Here is a 5,628-nt window from a genome sequence, read left to right as displayed (position 1 = left end):
TTGTGAGAAATACATTGTCATTTTCTAAGAATGTTTCAATGATTGAAATGGGAGTTTAGAACTAAAACCCATGTATGGATACATCACAGTATGCGTACTTAGTGTACAAACTGTGTTGGTATGATTCAGGTCCGGAAACCAAGTTTGCATACCAGTATGCAACGGATTTAACTGAGAAATTCGGGAACCAAGTTTTCATACCAGTATGAGAACGGTTCTACCTGAGTTAGGTCCGAGACGACAGTTTGAGTACCAGTTTGCAAACTGTTGGACAAGACCAAAGTCCAGAACTTTAGTTTGCATACTGAGTGGTGAAAGTTTTAAAAACAGATAAGTATGTTCTCATACTCATGATAAAAATATATTTATGAAATAAGAAATGCAATCTTTGCAAAACGTTGCTTAATGTTCATGAACTGATTCTTGTACTTTGTACATTACGAATCAATCCGATTTTGCTTCAATTGGATCATATATTCTTCTGTGTGATTGTCAACAATTGAAGAACTCTATGAAACACAATTAGATTCATTTGGTTATCTTTCATGATTGATTGTTCATCATAGTTGATCTAGATGTGTTAGATGAATGTGGTTAAGACAAAAGTATTCATACGGATAACTTTGGTTAACTATTATTGAGCCAACTCAATATACACGTTTAGGTACGGTTACCCATATCGAAATGAAAGTATATTTCATTTGTGTTTGACACGCTAAGAACATCTAAAGGTGGAGAGATATTGCTTTGGTTTCAAGCAAACTTAGCTTGTATCTTAAATAATATTTTCATCTAATGGTGGTTATGGAATTCTTTGTTTTTAAGCTAACTTAGCAAACCATGATTTGAAAGGCTATATAAAGGCGAACTCTAACAATTGGGAAACCTAATCTCCACACCTCATGTGTGATACTAGTTGCGGCTAGAGTCGATTCTCCTTTAACCTAGGTTTTTCCTAAAACCATTATAGGTTAACGACTTGAAGACTTCATTGGGATTCTGAAGGCAGATCCAACTATTTTCTCTGTAGTTGCGTGTTCTGATCTTACTTGTTCTATCGTGTTGAGTACTATCTTCTTTAAGACTTTCTCGAGATTTATCTCTGATAGGTAAGATATAAAAAGTAATCACAAATCTCATCGTCTCATTCTTTGTGATTCCACAATAATTTGTTCTACTACTATATAGTAGTTACCGTGAGGTGATTGATATTTCTAGGCTGTTCTTCGGGAACGTAAGACCGGATTATCAATTGGATCCTGTGCACCTTGATTTATCATAATACGGAACAAAACTTCATAGGTATTTCTGTGGGAGACAGATTTATCTATCAGAATAGACATTTATGTGTGAGACATATTTTTTTATAAGTCTTCGACTTTGGGTCGTAACAACTCTTAGTTGTGGGTAAGATCATCTAAGGGAATCAAGTGCATAGAGATCTGATGGATTTAGAGGCGTAAGGAACGCGACTGTACCTTGATCAGTGTGAGATTGGTTATGGATCAACTGCATTCCAGTCCGAAGTTAATTTGTAGTAGGCTAGTGTATGTAGCGGCTTAATACAGTGTGGTGTTCAAATCTGGACTAGGTCCCGGAGTTTTTCTGCATTTGTGGTTTCCTCATTAGAAAATTTTATGGTGTCTGTTTTATTTCTTTTCCGCATTATATTTGTTTATATAAGTGAAATATCACAGGTCGTGCGTAGTTCAATCAATTAGGAAATCCGACTTTGTTTGTTGGGTAGTAATTGATTGATACTTGAATATTGGTTTTTGATACCGTTCAAGTTATTTCTCATATCAATCAGGCTTACAGATTCATATTTGTTCAATTGCAGATTTTATTGAGAAAAAGAGATACAATTCTTGGATATATTTCCTTGATTGAGTCTGATTGTCTAGTCTATACACACAGAATTATATTGGAGTTAGTCCATACAGATTGCCGAACGAAATATTGGGTGTGGTTGTTAGACCCCCGTTTTTTCAACACTTGTTATGTTTTGATTATTGTTGAGAGTTCTTCATTTGGGTGCTTGTAGGATTTCATGTAACTACATTTTGGCGCCAGAAACAGTCGGAGAGAGTAACAGAATTCATACTCACCTTTCTTCATCAATCTTTTACGATGCCTACAACATCGACACCACCAATTTACCTAGGAATCCAATTCAAGCATGGAAGATCCTCTAGCCACATATTTGAACCGCTATAAAAATGATTGGCGCGTAAGGCAAAATGATGGATGAACAAATGCTTGACACCGTCAGGAAGACTAGCTCTTATAAAATCTTGCCTGACCCCTACTTCAAACCATATCATGCAAGCAAAACGTCTTCCTGTCAGTGTCAACAAGAAAATTGATCGCATCACCCAAATTTTTTTCTGAGGACGCGAATCCTCATTCAAAAAGCTCCATCCAATAGGTTATAACAAGTTAACTAAGTCCAAAGCTGAAGGAGGTTTGGGAATTCGAAGAAGCAGTGAACATAATAAAGCACTACTCATGAAGCGGATTTGGAACATCCATGAAAAACCAGACTTAATCTATGCTATCCTTTGCAATGAAAAATATCACAAACAACAACCTCTCTTTTTCAGGTTCTCCAATCACCCCAAACTCATCCAGTCCCCAATGGAGGCAATTGGCGTCCCTTGTCTCCACAATCAAACAACATCTTTTCCACAAACTCGTAGATGGATTATCGATTCCTATCCGAGCAAACTGGATACTTTCATCAATACAATAGATCCGGTAACTGGTTTTCCAATCCAGACAGTCGCTGACCTCGTTGATCCTCTCACTCACACCTGGAATCATGATAAACTAAGCCTTATACCATCAGAAATAACATAAAGAATTATCAATATTCACCTCCACCAAAATAACCCTTATAATATAATCATCTGGCCTTGCACCAAATCTGGAAAATATACCAACACATCTGGATATCAATTCTTAACCAGCTCAACGGATCACTCCCACCAAATTGCATTACCACCAACCAAGTTTCTCTGGACACTCCCATGTCCTCCAAAATTACAACTTTTCTTGTGGAAAACAATCAATGAAGACCTTCCGACCTTCACCATTCTAAACCATATCGACCTCACCGATACCAACAACTTCCCACAATGCAACTCTGATCCAAAATCTGATGGTCGCATTTTACTTCACTTTCCGGTGGCAGTGGCTGCATGGAACCTCCTTTTCACTAGATTCCATACTCAAGCAACCACCAACCAAAATCTCCCAAACTTTCCAAACCCTTAGATGACAATCTCACAAATTTAACAATTGAAAACTCATCACACTGTGAAAACAACCTTTTGCTTCATGTTCTGATGCTTATGTTTACCTAGGAAGGACTACGTTTATCGACAAAGGCAACCGAATCCAAGTAATATTACCTAGATGGCTATTAACCTTCAACAAGAATTTACCTGGGCACAAGAAAACCTCCCTCCTATTTTTCTGGAATATCACCTCCTGCAAACCCAAGAAATGGAGCGCGAATGACTACAACAGTCTTCATAGCCTAGATCCGACCTAATCTATATTGGATCAAGATAAACACAGATGAAGCAGCGAGATGACACCCTAGATTAGCTGGCGTATGACTCATTTGCAGGGACGCTTTTTCCTATATTCTAGTAGTTGTACCACAACCTCTAGGAATAACCACTGGTCTCATAGTGCAGTCATGGGCAATGCTTATCGCGTCCTGAATACCAAAAGAACGAACCTGGCCAAAGATTCAATTTGAAACAGACTTGGAAAACCTATTCCGATCTCTAACTTCAAATGCCGACCCGCCATGGTACATCTCAAGAATGATCTCCGAAATCAAACAAATCATAAGCCAGATACCCCAATGCATCGTCAACCACAGCTATAGGTAAACCAATCAAAAAGCAAACAGATTGGCCAATCAAGCGGCGGATAACAATCAATGAGGAAATCTTACAACTTTCTTTTGTAATGAATGACTCCTTAGAAGTCACATACCCTCCAGCAATAGCCGCTAAATTTTATTAATATTTCCATGTTTCAAAAAAAAAAAAAAACCTAAATTAAGCCCAACTCAAATACTTCCACCTCAAATACATTATACGTAAACCTAGTCAAACCTAAAATTAGAACGACTTTTTGGGGACCATGGTTTTTTTGGGGGACCATGGTTTTATTTTGGGTAAAGGCATTAGAAGTAATTCTAGGTCACACCATATCTAGCTATTTTTTTAATACCTAATCTACCCTCTTAATTAATTTTAGGTTATGATTAGTGAATGATCTAGTTAAAAACAATTAGTGAGATTAAATTAAAAGATGAGTTTATTATTAGTTGAGTATAATTATTGAGAGAGTAGAGTTAGAGAAGATGAAGGAGAAAAACATGGAGAATAATTTTTTTTTTCCAATTCACTAAGTTTGAGTATTCAAATGATGAAAACTCATTTGATTCTTCATCTCCATCCTCTCCTAGAATATTTGTTAATCTTAAAAATGATCCGGATTTGAACTGGATTTTGAACAATTCGGTTACTTTATATGAAGAACAAGTAATCGAACTCATCTGAAGATGTAGTTCAGTTACTTTATATGAAAAACAAGTAACCGAACTCATCTGAAGCTGTAGTTCGGTTGCCCCGTGAGATGAACAAGTAACCGAACTCATCTGAAAGTGTAGTTTGGTTACTTGTTCCAAACACGCAGGTTACCGAACTCTCTAATAATTTCTAGGAGTTACAGCGTTATGTTCGGTTGGTTCTCAACTAACCAAACTTTGGTGTAAAAAGTTCGGTTGGTTCGCAAACTGCATGCACTTTTGATCTAACCGAACTTTACGTAATATAAGAGTATATAAGTTTACAAAGTTCGGTTCTTTCGCAAACTTGAGCCTAACAGCTAACCAACCGAACTCTGAGTTCGATTTCTGTGATAAAATTGTGAAGTAACCGAACTTAACAAACAAAAAAAATGTGAAGTTCCAGCGTCTATTGGCTGAGTTCGGTTACTTTGTAGTTTTAAATTTTTTTGCGAACAAACCGAACTCTATTGGCTAAGTTCGGTTATTTTGGAACTCAACATAGTGGCCACAACAACACAGTTCGGTTAGACTGGATTTGTTTTTTTTTCGGTTCTAAGGGTGGAGTTCGGTTACTTTGTAATTTTAATTTTTTTTGCGAAACAACCGAACAGAGAGTTCGTGACTTAGTTTTAAATCCAATAGAACCGAACTGTTCTTCGTGTTCTTCATTTTCAAGAAGTTCGGTTAGTAAACTAGGGTTTTTTGGAAAATCGACCTAACCGAACATGGCTCTGTAACTCCTATTAAAACCCTATTTTGATGATTTCTATTCGATTGAAGCTATCATAATCAAATTAAAGCGAAGGGTTTGTTGAAAAATACCTCCGGAGTGGTCCCATGGCAGAATCAGGTTGCGGCTGGCGTCTTTTATACTCGATAAAATTATTATGTAACCGAACTTAATTGTGATTGCATTGATGTTGTTACATTTCTTAAATAGGCGGTGGTGGTGGTAATCGGTGGTGGTGATAATAGGAGGTGGTGGTAATCGGCGGTGGTGGGCGGTGGTGGTGGTAATCGGTGGTTGGTGGTGG

Source organism: Papaver somniferum, chromosome 11 (assembly GCF_003573695.1).
Source record: "Papaver somniferum cultivar HN1 chromosome 11, ASM357369v1, whole genome shotgun sequence".
Taxonomy (NCBI): domain Eukaryota; kingdom Viridiplantae; phylum Streptophyta; class Magnoliopsida; order Ranunculales; family Papaveraceae; genus Papaver; species Papaver somniferum.
Note: the sequence above shows the minus strand (reverse complement) of the source record.